Source organism: Lycorma delicatula, chromosome 4 (genome assembly GCF_047948215.1).
Source record: "Lycorma delicatula isolate Av1 chromosome 4, ASM4794821v1, whole genome shotgun sequence".
NCBI classification, from domain to species: domain Eukaryota; kingdom Metazoa; phylum Arthropoda; class Insecta; order Hemiptera; family Fulgoridae; genus Lycorma; species Lycorma delicatula.
In genome coordinates, this window is record NC_134458.1 from 161,977,361 (window position 1) to 161,997,573 (window position 20,213).

General features: G+C 32.2%; 1 protein-coding gene across 9 annotated transcripts in view; it reads left to right on the plus strand.

Annotated features, from left to right (window-relative positions):
* The window catches only part of milt (trafficking kinesin-binding protein milt), a 370,892-nt gene that overhangs the window by 294,770 nt on the left and 55,909 nt on the right, over window positions 1-20,213 (plus strand). The window contains exon 1 of one of the 9 annotated variants that reach the window (XM_075364625.1): window positions 2,670-2,690. The exons of the other annotated variants lie outside the window; for them this stretch is intronic. The gene's annotated coding sequence lies outside the window, so the exon portion shown is untranslated. Of the gene's footprint in view, window positions 1-2,669; window positions 2,691-20,213 lie in introns of those variants that run through there. 9 annotated transcript variants of the gene reach the window in all.

A 20,213-nucleotide genomic window follows, 5' to 3' on the forward strand; every position in this document is an offset into this window, starting at 1 on the left:
ATTACAATGTAATGTTACATGGAATATGTAACATTTTAATGTATATGGAAAGATCGTTTTTTCCTGATTATTTTGATATCTAATAATTATACCGTTTCTTATATTATACACAAAATAATCTTAATTTTGTGTAAACGTCCGAAAAATCTGTCTGCGATTTTATGTAGACACCCAAGCGTCCGCATATACGGGCGTTCGGGATCCAAAAGGTTAATTCGTTTAAAATCTACTTAAAGATTTTTGGGTGTTTTGAGTTTGTTAAAAAAAACCGATGATTTTATTTTAACCTTCATAATTATTAGACTAGTTTTCAGAAAACGATGAAAGGTTTTTAAGTGTGTTCCTAATTTACCTAAGAAAGTAATAAATTTAAACAAATAGGAATTTTTTTTACTTATGGTTTCAGAGCAAGAGGGATTTTTTTTTCAATATTCTAAATAACACATATAGACAAAAAAACTCGATCCGAGAAATTTTTCAGCCGTTAGTAATTTCTATACAGATTGTAAAAATACATACAGGGTGGCGCACGAAATGATCCAACATTTGATGTTAAAAAATATTTATTTCAATCGCAATACAGAAAAGTAAAATACATCATGTTTACTCTATACCTGGAGATCTGCTTATCACACGTTCAATATGACCACCATCACGTCTAGTAGCTTCTTCAACACGAACTCCTGTGTTGTTCGACGGCATATATCCTCGGTTATCTCGTCGCACGCCTCAATGATTATCATTCACAGTTCCGGCACTGTACGAGGGTATTTAAGGAAAATCTTTTCCTTAAGAAATCCCCAAAGAAAATAATCACACGGGATTCAAATCAGGACTGTTCGGGGGCCAGTTCTTTCCACACACAAAACGATTAGGAAATCGGTTTGAAATGACATTTGCGTTAAAATTTACATGCAGAAAGTCTAAAACAACATTAGCTGTGTGTGGTCTGGCTCCATCCTGCATGAACCACTCGTTTTCTAATCGAAACCTTTTTGCAAGATGCTGAGGAACAAAACTATTACGCAACATGTTTAGATAAGTTCACTGTTAACTGTCTGTTCAAAAAATGAATGGCCCTATTATCCCGTAACTTGAGATAGCGGCCCATACCGTAATTCTTGTAGCGTGGGTGCACCTTTTCATGAAGCACGTGTGGATTTTCGGAAGCCCAAAAACGCACATTTTGTTCACTAACAACGTCGTCTAGGTGAAAATGTCCCTCAGCTGAAAACCAAACACTGTTCAACAGTACGTCTTGGTTGACAGCCCATTCAGCGAATGCCATTCATTGGTGTTTGTTGTCAACCTTAATTTAGGTAACACTGTTATTTTTTACGGCTACAAATGCAAATCAGTTTTTAAAATTCGCTGCACAGATCGCCTATAAATCCCAAGTTGTGTTGCGGATTGTTGATTTGTCCGGGCTCCTTAGCAACGCTGCTCTGACAGCTTCGACATTCTGTGGAGAACGAACATTGGCAGGCCGTTCGCGCTTACTCTCAAATACTGAACCGTAATTATTACATTTTTTTGTAGAGTTTGTGTATTGTTTTAAATGAGCGCGAACACCGAGTTTGAAAATGTTCACGAAACCTTTGTGTAAGCACCACACTTTTCGTTTCATTAAAAAATAACGGGCTTTTCGCGTTGTTTAACAGTCAGTCTCCCTTTCTCAGCCATGTTTAAACGATACACAAACGGCGTACTCGGAAAGAGAAAAACTAATATTCATGAACTGCCAACATAATAATAAACCATATTAATAATTTAAACTATAATCACAGGAAATAATATTAAATTAAATACGTAACGATTCTATATAATTTAAGTAGTGTTAATGAAAATTATTAGAACAGATATTTAAGTATACGTTCAACTGAGATTCAGAATATCCAGTGTTTTCTTTTTAATTAGTACTTAAAAATTCGACGACGATAATATTGTTTCTGTAAATTAACATATTTTAAAATCGTTTTAAATAGATTTGTGGGAAGATCTTTTCTTTTAAATGTTCGGGTAATTTATTAAAAATGAGAAGGCCCTTTTTTGTAAGTTTAAGTATTTTCCTATACGAGTGACAGTAGTAAAACAACTAAATTTATTTTCTGGAAAAGAAATTTTCAAATTGATTTGCCGTTGAAAGACTGCAAGATTACATCATCGGTGAAAATATTATTAAAAAAATCTTTTTTTTTCGGTGACCAATGCGCCCTTGTCGGTAAAGTTTGGCATCATCGCTTATATATATTTAATAAAAGATTATACTAGTTAAACACTTGCGGAGTTATTAAATTTTTTAATTATCCACTAATGGACGTAGGACTGACGACTGTTTAATTTAAATATAAAAATTATATTACTACCGCTTTAACTTGTTTACAATCATAGAAGTTAAAACATTTTTATTCTTAATACTTTTGTCGTAATTTTAGCATATGTGTAATTTTTTTTTATGAAATCGATGATGAAGAGAATTCGTTGTGAAAGGTTGGCATCACTGTGCCTGTTACATTTAGTGTTGTACTGTATGAATACAGTATATTGCTGGGCGTTTTAGAGTAAGAGTAGATTTTGTTATCGGATTAGTTGCGCAACAGAGATAGGAATAATAGGGTCGGTATGTACTTTCATAGTGATTGAAGAAGATGGTTTTAATAATCTGATCACACCTAGCGGCTAGCGTAAGCGTAAGTACATTTATTGAACTACCGATTCACAATTCTCATTTAAAAAATAACCACATATTGTCGCTTATTAAGACAATTGCCGGTGGGTATTCTTAAAACTTTTAATCCGGTAGTACTTTTCATTCGTACCTGATAATAATTTGTTAAGCAATATTGTATTATAAATCATAATTTAATATTGTTTTTTTCTGAAAATTGTACAATTTTTATTAATATGTGAAATATGATTTACGTTTTAAATTTTCGATTTCGTTTATGAAACTAATTATTTTTTTCTCTGTTAACCGCTTACAAATAACTACAAATGTATCTTATCATAAAAAAAAATTACATGATATTTTTTATTAGGTTGTTATATTGTCGCCGAATTGCTCCAATGGCATGTGGCCCCTTAGAACCTTGTGGTAACCCTGGAAAGGGCTTTTTGGGGTTTATTGAAATGTTGGCCCTAAAAAGGGTCGTTTGTGTGATCGGTGAGGTAGCCCTGAGAAGGGCTGTTGAGTGCAGTCGCTGGTTTCTGACGATATGTCGGCTCGACTGTAGTCGGGAAGTTGCTGCTCATCCATTGGAATCGGGCCGAGCTTCTCCTCAGCGGCAATTGGATGATCTTTAAACCCGAAGGAGAGAGAAATCGGTACTAAAATTAAGGTTTCAGGTTGGAAAAAAAATAGATGCATATATTACTTGAACAAAAATTCATCGTGTTGTATCTAAAAAGCTAATTAAATATTTAAATAAAAATTACAAACTTTAGATAAAAAATAAATTATTAAAATAAAAATTTATGTGCTTAATGCTGGTTCGTTACAGATTACAGAATACAGATTACTGAATCGTAAATGTTTTTAACCTTTTTTAATTAATTCTACGCAATTATACTGATCTAACTTTATTTTAATGCCGTCTTTTTGGTAATTAAATATGATGATATTTTAATAAACTACTTTCAATACGATATTAATTTTTATTACTATTTATTATGCGGACGATTTTCGGAGCTCCGTTGTTTGTCAGAAACACCACACTTCGCCACGACGCGGACATAAAAACCGTGTCGAAAGGGGGCGTAGCACAGGCGCGCGGAATGTTCTGGAGAGCGGCCGTATCCGAGCTCAGCCATCTCAGGGACATCTGCCAAGAGGACCCTACACCACAAAGTGTGAGGGAAAGGCCTTACGCCATCTTAGCTGAACCACCGTGAAAAAGCGGGACGAGGGTTTGTGTATGATAAATCAGGTCAGGAACCTCTACATCGGATGAGCCAACAGGGAACTCCCAAAAATGATTGCGGCCTTTAAAAAAAAAGAGATGTGCGCGTATTGAGCGTAAAGTTGTTAAGCTCATAAATATGTAGACTTAGGGGTGTTTTTTTACCAAAATTAAATCATTTTATTTAGTCCATTTCAGTACCGTACAATGCTACTGAATTAGGAAATGTAATATAACACCCTTTCTAGTGCTTAACAAATGATTAAACATTTAGTTGTGTTGTATTTTATTCAAATTAAACGTAAAAAAAATACATGAACCAATATTAATTTAATCTACCCCATTATAATATCCTACAATAGTATAGGTATAGATACAATTTAATGTCCTAACGAGTGCTTAAAAATAATTGAACATATGGTCTTGTATTATGCTCCGAAGGTGTCCTAACAGGAAATGTATAAGACTCTGCAACCTGGCCGGAGCCCTTTCATTGTCTACGGTCAAGTTACTGGAAATCTTCCGTTAAATAAACAAAATAAAATATCTTTTAAACCTCTTATAGCAAATCCATTGACTTGTTATTATGTTGATCCCAACCTAATTTAATAGTCACTATTACTAACGGAAATACATCTTACCTGACCAGTGTTAACTACTAGTAGACCACTTAATTATTCAAAATGATAAATGAAATAAATTGTTAACTTTCAAATTTTATTGAAAAAATTTGAATATAAGCCCATACTATCCTAATTAATATTTTTCAACTTTATTAGAGGGTTTTAGCGCGCGCGCGAGCGGGAACGTTAAGAGCGATTTTGCCGCGCTTAATAAAAAAAAATTAAATTTTATAAAAATTTAATAAGTAGGTAGCTTGAAACATGAGAGGTTTGTCATATTGACTTGAACGAGGTCTGTTATATCTTTCTTGCAATACAGAACATGCCTCCTTTCCGGTGAAGCAGCACAATGACGGTGTCCACGCGATCTTCCCAAACCCTTCCCGACATACGTGTATGAAAGCTTCATCTAAACACTAGGGCCCCCACGGAAGGCAAATTCCTGTTTGGGTGAAAGGACTTCAGAGGACGGACTGAAGGGGAATATTGCCGGAAGTACAAAGCACATACACGCTTAGTCTACCCGTATCAGCCTCACTCAATTATTTCTCATTGGTCTAAGGGACTGGAACGCATACACGAAATCCGTCCATAAATAAAATGAATCAAATAAACTCTATAACGGCCACAAAACAGATGATAACCCGCCAGATAAAATAGAAAGACACAGCAGCATGGGGACATTTGTCCAGGTTCTGCAATTAGTAGGGAGAAAACAAACTCCCGCTATCCTTGCGTTCTGTTTCCGTTCCTGTTTATTATGTTATTCTTTTATATTCATATCCACCGCATCTGAAGTCCTTAGTGCTAACAGTACTCGTACAAATATTTGTATTTATTAATATACCCACCGTAGCTCAAGGTTTGGCATTTTGTTTTGGCACCTGATAGGAAAGAGTGCTGGGACAGTTCCATATATTGAACCAATAGTCGGCAAAGAACGTAATTTCTGCATGTTACCGCATTTGCAGCAAAGATCTTGAGCATAACCTAAAAGCTCGAGAGCGTACAAAATGGATCAAGGATAACGGTATTTACTAAGTTAAGAATATTTTATTTGTAAAGAGACCGATGAACGAGATTGACTCACAAAACGGACCGCTTCGCAACTATTATTTGAGGTTGCGTGTCATGCCTGCAATTTTTTGAGCGATCAGGGTATATTTACCTGGAATGACAGTATTACGTTACCGATCAACGATTTTAATTTGACATGCTGCAAAAGTTTGGTTTTCCTCAAAGATTTTTTTGAAAGTACGTTTGTTTTAAAGAAAGCCCATTTCAGCTCCGTCGCATTAATTATGGGGCGTGTGGAAGTATCAAACTAAACTAAACGGTTTCTGGCTGAACCGGCGCCAGGGTGATATGGATTACCACATTACCCAATTAATGTCTGGCCATGGCTGTTTCAGCACCTACCTGAATAGAATTGGTAAGAAGGAGACGCCTGTTTGTGAATATTGTCAGGGCGTAGATGACGCCGAACATACGCTGTTCGAGTGCCATAGATGGGCGCAACACCGCCAACGATTAGTAGATGAACGCATTGTGACGGGAAATCTTGTGGAGTGGATGTTGGCCTCTGAAAATAACTGGAAATGGTTCGCAAACTTCGCGAGAACAGTTCTCCGTACGAAGGTGGAGGAATATCGACGCCGGGGTTACTAGAGTGCTAAGTGTAGGGAAGGATGGACAGCCCCGTCTCGGAGGACCCGTATGATGAGGCGTACGGGTACCTGTGAGTGGACGAGGACTCCATGGGAAAGCGTTCGCGAGGGGTTAAGTTAAGACCGAGACCCGGCCGAGGGTGTTGGTTTTCTGGGGGTGCTTGCGCCCTTGATGCTGGCACCTTTGGTTTGAGGCAAGGCATAATGACCGAGACCCGGTTCCTGGTGGGGGGGGAACGGCATAGCCGGGCCCTGTTTCCCCCGCCGGGGATTAGAGGCAGGCACAAAAGATCCAGAACCGAGGGGGTTGACCTGTCGTGCCGGATGTTAAGCCGGTGGATGGGGAGACCTCCTTAGAGTCGGAAGGACACGTCCCTGGGCCGAGTATACTTAATTGGATGTCCGGCCCAGGGATGTAGGGATAAAAAAAATAATAAACGGTTTAACTAATCTTCGCTGCTGGGTTTTGTGCTTAACACATTGTCACCGCTGAGTTTTTTTTTTTTTTTGTATTTAAATTTGACTTTTGAGAATGTATGAAAATAATTTGATAGTTTATATTTTTTTGTAAATACTGTAAAGCGAGGTAGACCTTGTATTAATTTTTTTCTTCTGTTAATTTTATCTCTGACCGATATACCAGTTTTTGTGATCGGTAACACTATAATAGTTATTTTAATTAATTAAATTCCTGTTATTTTGTGTTTATTAGATTACAGATTAAAGGTAGGCCTAGAAGTCCATATTAAAATATACGATTAGAAAGTAACCTCGTTAAAAAGTTAAAACTTAACGTACCGAAATCGCCTTATAAGGCAATATGAATTACTTAAATATTTATAAATAATAGTTTATGCAAGACTTGGTTATTTACAGCGACGGTAAATCAAAAAGTTCAATTCTAACCTAGATTTCATACAGATTTTGAATGTTACATATTTTAATACGTTACTATAAATTATTGCAATAAACATTCTTGACTTATTTCTTCCTGCATTATTACGATGGTTTAAATTGTGATATTTCCCTTCTGATTTTTATTATTTCTTCTTTTTTGTGTTACTTTCCTCATTTATTTTACATCATTATTATACTTCTTTTTTAATTAATAAATAAATTGCGGCAGAGCTGTAACATTTCGGTTTTTTATCCGGAGGTACCGGGTTCGAATCCCGGTCAGGCGTGGCATTTTCATACGCTACAAAATTCCACTTCAATATCCCACGGACAAGCTTCAAGCTTATTTGGCGAGATCATCATAAAAAAAAAATACTCTTGTTGTCATAGATGATTAATCGATTGGCGATCGATTACTTGCTGTTATTCGATCGATTTGCCGCTATTTGTTGTTCGCTGCAGAATTGCATCGCATCTACTCGGATGGTAACGATTGTAATATTACGCTTTGTGAACATCGTCGCTGCCCGCTTCCCCGTTTATTCACCGTACTTATTTTATTTAACTTGTTTACTTGTTACGCTTTACGGTCGAATAACAAATACGGTTTCGTATAACAAGATGATCGGAATGGTTATTTTAGCTACTCATTTTACGTGTATGTTTGTATATATTTATTTTGTCCGTATAATTACTCGATTATTTGGATTTAAATTAAAATTTTATTTTTATTGTTTTTTATAGCATTACTGCACTGAATGCAGTTTTCTTAGCCCGGAATAGTTGTTTTTAATTTTATGAATTAAACGCTTCGTGTAGTTCTAAGTATTTCATTATTTATTCAGCGGTTTTTTTTATTAAAAACAAATTAATAAGGAAATAAAAACCAGATCGGCTATAAAACATTAATTAAATTTGATGTCTTATAATAATTAAAGTTTCCCGTTTAGGTAGATCTTAAACGGTAAAGCCGTTTTTAATGGAAATATGAAACGATGACTGAATATTAGCGAAATAATTAGATAACATTAAAGGACCGTTGGTTTTAGAATCCGACTGAAAGTTAAGGATTCGGGATTTAAGTAGTCGGAAGGTGTATGGCTTTACCCGATAAGAATCTCAGCAGAGGTCGAGTTTCTTTATATAACCACAGATTATCTGCGGTTCTTTTCTTAACCGCGCCCGGTATTCTTTTTATAACTGCGCCTGTTATCTGAGGAGTCTTCACATACCAGACGCGGCTACTTCGTCCGATCTAACCGTAAATTGACAAATAACTATACCTAAAGGAATACGTTAAGGCTTTTGCTACGCGGTAATGTCCGATTTCACCCCAAATTCTTCGGAAAATCTGTATCCGGGATGGGATAGAAAATTTATAAATTAACAATTTTTCATCGATCGGTCCAAGTACGTAATACGACAAAGTACTTTTCCTACAGTTCTAAAGAGCCACATACCCTCATTTTAAAAGATAAAATTCTTAACTGACCGCAGGATTGAGTGGCTTGCTGAAGTATCTACAAACATCATTACTTGACTATTGCAAGTAAAAGACCTTATCCTGTTTTTTGTTTAAATTCTATTTCATCTTTCTACCGCGTTTAATTCATCGGTAAGTCTTAAAATGATTTTGAAAGAATTGTAGGTATTGTTCCGAACGGGTTACTGCTCCCCGGTTAAATTTTATTAATTTATAAGATTAAGACTTCAACTTAAACCATTACGACGATGTTATTTATTTAATAAAAAGATAAAATAATTAATTCTTATTACTTAAGCACTCAAACGTATATTAACACGCAAATTAAGAGATCTAGAAAGTACTTAGCAGTAGTTAATAGTTTTTTTTTTACGGTTGTTAAAAATCATTTCGGTTGTAATTACGATATTTATATTCGCATTATCAAGGAATAATTACAATTATATTTATTTTATATATATATATATAATTTTTTTTTAATTTTTATTTTGTTTCGTTTGATGCAACGGAATAAAATATTATGTAGAACCGCTTTCGTAAACGTGACGAATTATCAAATATCAATATCTTGATAGCAAAATAATTATTTTATCTTTTAAATTATGGCTAAAAATAACTTTATCGTACTTTTTTAAAAATCTTGTCATTTATATTTTATTTCATTAAATCAGTTTATATATTTTCTTCCTAAAAAAGAAATTATAAAATAAAATTACTTAAAATGTAACGAATTTAGAATTTTTCTTTGAATGAATATTTAAGGTGTTCATCAGATTAGATTAATAGGATATTTTTGTAACAGACTTTTTTCGTAATTAATATATATACACACACACACACCTATACGTAGTTTTGTCTTATGCTGTTCATGTTCAGGTTTTTTGTGAGTTCAGGTAGTAAGGATAAAGCAGAATTTTTAACCTTCCAACTTATACCGTATTCAAGATTGTTATTTGTGATGGGATTTATATATATTATTGCATGCAGTTGTCATAACCGCGCAAACATTTTCTGACATCGGAGCTTTAAGGTAACTGTTGAATAAACATGTTTTTAAAAATATCGACTAAAATTTGTTGCAAAGGACTGATTTTATGCGGTAATGTAATTTATTGTCTTCTATTAAAAAATACTAGCCGTACGATGTTTCTGTTCTCCCGTTTTTTTTTTTTTTTTTTTAATGAAATCATGAAGTATTTATCACTATTCGTGTGTTTCGTTGAAGTTCCAAATTGAAATTGAATCGCTAGTCGATCGGTACTACTTTGTAAATGTTCTTACCGTCTGATTGAAGCCCGGCATCCGTACGAGTTGTATTAGGAGACCGGGTTTTACTTGAATACATCTGGGCTCTAGTTAGGATTCCGGCGAGTAGAAAATAGACGACGGATAGATCCGGAAAAAATACGGGATAAGTAACTCGAGTAGGATCCCCGCGACTTACTAGGATTTCGAATGATGTCATCCAGAATGCACATCATATATCTTGGTAAGAGGACTGTCGTAGAAAGACTACGATCACGAAACGAACAGACTTGCTCGCGGTTAGGAACTTTATTAATGCGCTCCGTTTATCTTTCCGGAATCTTGCACAATTACTCTGGAGTCGGGGTACCTTCAGCCTAAACCGGGAGCAGGGCGTTATCCATCCGCGATTTTGTGTCGACGCAACTAAACACTCCAGCACATCATCCCTTTATCTCTAGGTACTAGGAGTTCCTCTTCAAATAGACTAGGATTCCTTAAAGAGAAAATCCTGATTTTTTTTTTTATACCCGCAGAAATGTACGGGTGAGGCGGTCAAACTGTAAACCGTTGGGTTTGGTACTCGCTGGAGAATAGGTCTTCGATTAAATGTTTAACGTTTAAATTCTTCCGCAACCTTTATGAGAATAGTGTCTCGTACCGATGGTATTGAACACGAAACGACCGAGGATTCAGATATGAAATCACGAATCGAAGTTTGCATCGTAAGTATTTTGGAGTGTAAAACAAAATATTTTTATTTTGTTTAGGAATATGTAACTTTTTATTCGTAGAAAAGTCGTTCAAATTACGAACAATTTAAATGCTAATCTCTTCACGAGCGGTAACTTTCGCTGCTTTCCTGCGTCTTCGTAGACATCATAAAACTAGTCACGCTACTTTTATGGTTCTTCATTTATCAACCAGATACTTCCGACTTTACCTGTCTTCTTTTTATCCTTACTTCTAGTCTACATAGCCGGATTTTATGATTTATTTCCTGCCGACTTCTGTTTATTTAATCTTTAAATAACGTTATCTAATTCAAGCATTAATTATAATTTTGTGAAGGAAGTATACAAATACAACTAAAGTATTTGAAAATTATTTTATTTTTAGTTTTTTCGTAGTCATTATTTATTTCATTCATTTTTTTTTCTGTAAAATGTAAGTTATACTTAACTACATTCATTAACATTAAACGAGGAAGTCTTTTTTATTAAAATATTTTATTTATTAGTTAACGTTCACTTTATTTCTTTGTATTTTTCATTTGTATCAGTTTTTATGATTGTTAGCATAGCTTGGTTAAAATTTCAGTTTCTTGTTAAATGTTTTACGCGCCAACGTTTTGTTTAAAAAATGGCTTTTTTATGCGACGTAGCTATTATAATATATATTTCCAATAAAGTTTTCCTTTCAAATTATTTTACGTTCTTTTTATTTGTTCATATACAACTGCACACAGTTATTATTTATTCTTAATGGCAACAACGTTCATTTTTTTTTCTACCTTTTACTTAATGTTTATCCGAATGCGTATATTTAATTCTATAAAATTTAGTACTTGATTTTATATTGTCGCGTGTTTGTGTCTGGATCAGGATATTGAGAGATTGACAATTTAGAATATGTATATAATTTAAGTTTATTCGTTTAAGATGTTCATAATTACAAGAAGACAAATCAGTATTAATGACAATGGTGATAAATACAATAATGATAATAAGTGACAATAAAAAAACAATGAACACAAATATTAATCACAGTAATTACAACCACAATAATAATCAGGATAATAATTAGTACTAATAATAGTAGTAAACGAAAATAATATTGCATGCCAATAACAAAAAATCAAATAATTAATACATAACATAATTAAAACAGTAAAAAATGACAAAAAAAACAGAGCATAATACATAACGTAATCGACAAATAATAACAATCGTAATATTAAACATAAAATAGTCATAACTGCTAATAGTAAACAATAAATAGAAATTACACACAAGACAAGAGTTTAAAATAAATAATTGTTCAGAATTTATTCCAAGTAAATAAATAAAAGACCAGAATTCAGACCCATTAACAAAAGAAACCGCTAGTCTTTTTAACCACTGGTCTTATATTACCAACAGTCGTATAAAGTTTATTGCAAATACTTTTGCTGTCTACCCTAACAGTTTACGAATGAAATTTATTTCATTATTTCTTTCACTGATAGTTTTACTGTAACTCACCGATAGTATTTCTTGCTTACTGGAATTCCCCGTGGGCGTCACCTTAATCGTATCGAATTTAATTCACACTTGAGACCCGCTCCTTCACCTCCACCCCTTGATTTTACTTTGTATAATTCAAAGTATTCTACGCTAAAGTTTTTATTTTCAATGCTCTTTTATAGGACTTTTTACAATCTTACTCTTTCTATCTAAACGTTTTGAGTAGCTCTGTGGAGATTTTGATGTTTGGTGGTCTCTTACTGAAAACGTATCGTTTCGAGGTGCTAATTTTCAATATTTTTATGTGTACTGTTGAAAAGTTGTTTAAGATATATTTTTTAACAACCTGTATGTAAATTTTTATTCCGTGGGGCGAAATGTTTCCTGCGTGCCTCAAATTTGATACTTTTCGCCTTTAAATAGTAAAAATATTTAAAGATATTGTTGATTGCTAGTAAAATATCTATTTTAAAAAAGATAAAAACGTTTAAATAAAGACGGGGAAAAGTAAACAAAATTTAATACATTATTTTATTATTATTTTACAATCGTGACCGTCTTGTGGTGCTGCTTTTATTTTGAGGGTATTCCTTTCAACAGTGTCGCTCTACTTCGTAAAAATGTTTCGTGTTTTTATATAAAACGTGCAGATGAAAAGGTTACAGTCATTGTTGTGATCGATAAAATTTGATTAATTTTATTATTATGCATCTTAAATGTCATGAACCTTTTAAAAAAGGTTTTTATTGCGTAATTTTTCCACGTTGCTAGAGTTAATCTAAATCCTAGCTTGTCTTTCTCCGTAAGCGATTTACAAAATTTTAGTTTCTAGATCGTATAACTACTCGATGAATTTTATTTTTCTATATTTTTTATTTGTAGGAATGTGATTTCTGTTCACGAAATCAATTATTTCATACGTATGATATTTTCTAAAATATTTTTATTCGAAAATTTTTGATTTGTACTCAAATACTATGATTATAAAGTTGCTTTTAGAAGTATAGAATTCCGTAATAAATTTTTCTTTTCTATGTTTGTGTAGTAAAATAATCTTATTCTTAAATTGTTATATATCTTGTGAATACTAGACTGTCATTTGTTACTGGATAATTTTATTGTCGTATTATGACGTTTTACAACTAAATATTTTTTTCCATTCCCTAGAATTATAAAAAATGCAGTATAACTTTACGTGCTGTGTTTCGTCAGTTTACTTATTTTTGTTATTCCTTCACTCCCCCTCCCTTCCAGTGTGCATTACCGATTCATGTTTCTTTATTCTATTTACGAATAATATTACGCAGTTTTGGATGTTTCATCCGCTTCATAACTATTTTAGATCAACATCTCCGTTACTTCCATTGTGCAATTAATATAATTCTGGCTTAGAATAATCATACAAATTTTTAGAGTCGGTAATTTTTTAAAAATAAAAGTTTACAAAATATTGCTGGATAACAACTAATGAATTTTTAGCTTGTGAAATGTCAGACCTGATCGGAATTTAAACCCAGTACATTCCGGATGAAATGCAGAGACGTGCCCACGTAGATAAATAATACAGCTTACTTTTCTGTTCAAAACCGAATAAATTCCACCATTATTTAATAGCTTATGGGGGAGAATGCAATTTAGAGATAACCTAATATATATATATATATAATAAAAGTTAACATAATCTATTATATATAAGTTAATATACAGCTGTATTAACTGTTATTTCCCGCAGGTAGCCATGTAATTCTGTACTTCATTCTATTAAAAAGCATTCGTTGTATTTGACTATAATGAAATTTGCGGACGATTTATGTATAATTTTTATTTTTTTATATAAATATATGTTCTATCACAATAAAACTGACTTTCTAGTGGAATTATTTGTTAATTATGTTTGTGTCGTTTATATATATATTAACTTTAGGTTTGAACGTAAGTTTTTAGCTAAAAAAAAAATGATTATGATCTTACATTTTTTCCGCTATTGAATTCTTGTTTAGTATCTTAGGATTCTTTTGCTGTTGCTCTCCTTGAAAATTCAGTAAATCCCTCCACCTTTCTTTAAAAAAATGTAGTCATTGTAAACAATTGTTCTTTTTACTCGATTACGCCACGTAATAATGAATGGAAGTCTGTTCTGTCAATATATGTGTGCGTGCACGCACGCGCGAAATTATATCGTATTACTCTGCAACTAAAATAAAGTTGAACCGATTTTCATAAACTTGGTGTAACGACGCCTATATAGGCTTGGAGGTCGATGTGGAATCTGAATAGTCAAACATACAAGTTCCATGCTGGTGGACTGAAGGATTAATCTCCGATCGGTGATTTATTGTCAGATTATTTACTTATTTTGTAATTACGTGGACGTAGTTTTGTAAAAATAGAGTACGATTCGAATTTTTTTAAAAGTTATAGTTTTAAAAAAATTCGAATCGTACTCTATTTAATTATTAATTATTATTCGAATCGTCTCTCTAAACTTTTTGAAAGTTTCTTTCATTGATTGTTAACATTCGACTTATGTATCCGTTATTTGTTCTTATTAGAGTTTCTACTTTTTCGAGCGCTTTCCCTCGTCGTCTTTTTTTATGCTTGGAATTTTTCCTTGCTTAAACCAAATTATATTTTTTAAATTGTTAACGAGTTTCTTTTATCTAACTTTTTATTAGTGTGATTTTTGATAAAAATATCCTGGTCATATTTTAACCGTAAACGTTTTAAAAAGCGGGTTTTTAACCGATTAAAAACCATTTACCGGCTGGTTCTATTTTGTTTTTGTTTGTTTTTTTTTAATTGTAAATCCAGTGTATACGAAAATAGATCTGTACGTAAACCATGTTTACTCTAACGCATAATAACTAAATACATATATTCTAAATACAGACCGCAAGGACACTCCAGGAAATACCCGGTACAACACGCCTGGAAAAAAGCAATCGAGGCTGAAAGAAAATAGTAAGAAGGAACGACCTACCCGCAGAGGAACCGCGAAACAAGATGAATAAACTCGCCCGAAGAAAATAAAATTCGCTCTAAATCCGGCTTGTTAGTGGACGTTAATCCGACCCAAAATTCCACAGGAAATTGAAATTCTTTATCCGAGAAGAGAACAGTATTTTTTACAGATACATTTTTTTTTGTTCACTGGCTTAGATGAATACTGCAAAAGAGGCTTTCCCACGTAACCACCTTACAACATGATCATCATCCTTTCTTAAAAAATATCAGGCCCATTTCTTGAATTGCGAGTGGAAGTATCGTAACTCGCATATAAACTCGTTCGGATTTTTACTGGAGGTTTCTATATATTGTTATTACAATAATTTTTTTGGACTGTCGTTTCTTGAAGTCATTAATAGTCGCAAAGCAATATTTAATATGATTTAGGTTTTGTTTATTTATTTTTTTTATGAATTAAGAACCTTGAAATTAGCTGTTAATGATCGATTGATTACGGTTTATAAAAATCATTTACCTTGATAAAATTTATTTGTATAACTTACTTTATTTTTCAGTAATAATCTTCTTGTTTGTATTGTAGGTACTTATGTATTCGTTTATTTAATTCATCGATGAAATTGACACTTGTGATTCTTCTATCTCTTTAAATTTTAGTTTAAAGTTGTGAAAATTTTTTTGTTTTTACACTTTAAGATATAAAATATCTCGAGTTCTTTGTTTATGTCAGTTAAAATTTGTTAATCTTCGACTCAAACGACTCTGTTTATTCATGCGTAATATTATCTATTTATATATCCATGTGTTAACTGTTAGATAGAGAAAAGTTTTATGTTTTGACGTAACCACTTAGGTTTTAAATAGTTTTTTCATGACTAATCACTGCGGTTTTTTTCGCTTTTCGCCGATGATACACATGTTCGCGTATGTATATATATAGTTTTTATTTTTATTTATTTATTTATACCACTGTTAAATTGTGATATAGCTGGTTTTCATTTCCGTCGTTTAAAACTCACAGCGATATGGAAACTTATTTTTTGCGTAGTCGGAAAGATTCCATTATTCTGAGGGTTTTAAAAATTGAAAAGTTCTTGGTGTAAATATATCAAATTGGAAGGTTCGATTTATCGACTGCTGTATATATTATATAAAATATGAAAAATATAAACTTACAAATTTTTTAAATATACAAGTCGTACTGGATTTCAAATTTGTGATTTAATGAAATAAGTTGGCTTTTTCAGACAAACATAAATGTGATATAATGATTTTTCAGTATTAAAATTTCGGCCTTTCATCCGGAGGTCCCGGGTTCGAATCCCGGTCAGGCTTGGCATCTTCACTCGCAGCAAAAGTTGTCATTCATCTCATCTTCTGAAGTAATACCTAACAGTGGTCCCGGAGGTTATAAAAAAATATTAAAATTCTAAAAAATGCCATTTCTATTTTCGTGCGTAATGTTTTAATTTTCATATTCATTAATTCAGTATTTATTATAGCTTATAATCAAAACTGAAATTAATCGTGATTCTTTTATTTAAATATATATTTATTTATTTTAACTGTTATTGAAATATAGCACCGTTTTTGTTTTACACAGTTTTTTCTGACTTGTAATGTATTTCGTGTATTTTAGTATGTCTAATTTTTTATACTTGGCGGTTTTTCGGATTGCAGTGTTTTGAACAATTTATTAACCGCGATCGGTGTTACAGCTGAATTAACTGTTATTTCACACAGGTTTCCGTTTAATTTTGTACTTTATTCCATTAAAAAAGCATTCACTGTATTTGACAATAATTAAATTTGCAAGCGATTTATGGATAACTTTTTTTTATTTTTATAAACATTTGTTGTTGTTTTTTTTTAATAAAACTGACATTCTGGTGGAATAATTTGTGAGTGACTTCATACAAGGTCATGATTATTTCCGTTGGCTGGTCACCACATGTTTTTCCACGTTCTTTTACTCTTGATTTTTATATTAACGACATTGTTTTTTTTTTATTAATTCACAACTTAAGTTCTAAGCTTCTGCATCGGAATATGGAATGCAAATTTTGTAACGAATGAAAATACCATGCCCGGTTTTGAACTGGGATAACCGTCAGATGAAAAGCTTTATTAATAAGAACAGACATTTTTGTGCATTTATTTATTAATTGAGATAAATATTGTTCATTTTATTATTTATTTTATTTGCATACTTTTATACTTTCTCAGCTTTTATAGTATATAATACAGGAAAAAAGTATTATCAGAATTAAATGTTTATCTGGGTAAATTGATACACTCATCCATGAATGTTTTCATCATCATCATCATCATCATCATCTGGTATATTGCCTGGAGGCAGGTCCTTTACACCAGACCTGTCTATATTCGCTTCTGTTCCAAGTCTTCTCCTTTGCCTCTTTGTATTTGTAATTTTTACCTTATCTATTAACGTCATCTTTATTCTTCCTCATTTCCTTTCTCCTGCTGAACTTTCTAATGCAGTCTTCAAGATTCTGCTTCTCTAACCACATGTTCTTCCTTTTCTTTGCTTTTTACATAAGTGCTCCTTCTTCTTTAATGCTGTTCATTACTTGCTCATTCCTGACTTTATTCGTTCACCTACTTTATCCATATCTGCATCTCAATAGCCTCAATCTAGACCCTTTCCCTCTTCGTGTTTCATTTTTATACATAGAGACATTTCCATCGAGTAGAAATTACTTTCAGCTAACTTTTTCCTTAACTCTTTAGTCCAGACATATACCACGTAGTAATTTCCTCTTATTACTGAAGGCTTTCTTTGCCATTAGTATCCTTCCTTTTACTTCCATTCCTGTGTCACCTATACATAGAGACATTTCCATCGAGTAGAAGTTACTTTCAGCTAACGTTTTCCTTAACTCTTTAGTCCAGACATATACCACATAGTAATTTCCTCTTATTACTGAAGGCTTTCTTTGCCGTTAGTATCCTTCCTTTTACTTCCATTCCTGTGTCACTATAGTCTCCAAATATCTATAATTTTTTATTTTAAACCATTCTTCCTTCACTTGTCCTTATCACTAAATCCTCTTTGTTGTTTTCTTACATTAATTTAGTTTTATACGAAAGACAAGAATGTTGTGTTTGCAAAATGTTTTGAGATACTCTAGCTTTAAAAATACTAAAATATTGGATTAAAGATTATGTATGTGCATATATAACCTGTGTATTTGTTTGTTGATTGATATGTGTTTCATTCCTAATCAACTTTATTTTCTTTTTTTTGGGAAAAATAGTTTCAATTTTTATATGTTTCAACAAAATTATTCATTAACGTTTTTTTTTTAATACACACACTTCCTAGTTTCAGTTTGTATATGTATATACATTTTAATATTCTTTATGAATTAATATATTATTAAAATGAATGTAGTAGCCTTGATATAATATTTCTTATATATTTAATGAATTAAATTATTTTATTGCGTCACGTTTTTCCGCGCATAGAATTAATATTATGTTTATGTAAATATAATATTTAATTGTTTCAATATTATAATTTTTTTTATAATTTACAAAATAATTATAATATTCTTGAATTTATGTGCTTTTTTGTTTATTTTTACTCTTGACATATGAGGAAAGAAAGTATTTTTAATATGTAGAAAACTTTGTTGTTTTTTAAGTGATTATAGAGTGTTATACTGGTTGCTACTGGAATCTAGTATTATATAATTATCATTTTGAGTGCCATTTAAATAATATAGTAAAATAAATTAAGTCTGATACTTAATTACCCTGATTTCTTATCAAATGAATAAACTGTTTTTTTACACCTACCCAATTTTCTTATGTTCACTCCCTTCTTTTTCACACTATTAGTTCTGTGGGTGCAGGATAGTTTCTAATTGGGTGAACCAGTCCAACTTTTGGTATACAGTAAAGGATTGCTTGTGGGCCGACTCAGGAACTCTATTTCCGGAATGATAGCTGCCTTACAAGCCTAATAACTAAAGTGGCTGTTAGGTAAAGCTGGGGTTTGTAATTAATATATGCATACTTAAAAAATTTGTTGATTTTTCACATTTGCATTAAAACTGTTTTTGGTTATAACTAGATAAACTCTCTGAAAATGTGACAGATAAAAAATACAGTGTATGTCGGTTGTTCTATGATTTTTTAAAAGTAAACTATCTAGTCATCAAGAGAATATAATGCACTAAAAAGTGCAGTCTTAGCTGCTTATGATGAAATCTCTAAGATTACTGTTCATGGATCCATATGATTTTTTCCTTTTCTAGTGGTACTCTTCAAGAACATGTTATTGGTGATAATAGCAGCATTTTCACCTATAGTTATAGTGCTTTTATAGTGTGTTTAAGAAAAACATAAATATAAAACTACTTTGGTTTATTAACACAGTAATTACATAATACAAATAATTATAAAGAAAAAATAAATTGTAATTCTGGAAAAAATAAATAAATAGAAAAAAAGACATAAAAATTTATGTATGTGTGTTAGTTGCCTTGACTATAAAGATACAGGTAATTTGGCACGTATCACAAATTGCTCCTGCAACTGACAAAGCCATTGTCTACAATTATAATCATGCCATGCCTGCCTTAACTACAAAAATTGAGGAGTGTAGTGATGGTTTCCCGTTGGATTTATTACCTATTCAAGATAGGATGTCACAAATCGATGCACCAAGCCTGCTGAAATCCTTGTGATCTGTGTCATACCATAAATTTTCATCGCAGGAACTGGCAGTATAGTGAACATCATATTTAGGAAAACCTTCTTTAAGAGCTTACAGAATGAAAAACATTTCTTTTTCTCAAGAGAAATATTTACTAAAAATGTTTAAATATTGTAACTATTTCAGTAACAGTTACATTCTATTACTCTAAATAATGTTTTACATTTTCTGTCCATCTTCTTAGTTTCTAAGAATTCAGCGGCACAGTTATGCACTTTAACCGTCACGTCAAATTTTCTGCAACAGTTATCTGCTGATTTTCTTAGAGTAACCTTGATGTTAACATCATAAGAAACCAGTTTTAAGGGTTTTTATCATTGTCACATAAATTATCATCTAAATGTTTGACAGTTATAAAACACATATGACTGTCAATGCAAGTAGATAATGTTAAACTGAGCTGTAGGCAGTAAAACTTTGCGGGGAAAGCTACATACATGATAAAAGAACCTCCTATGTTATAAAA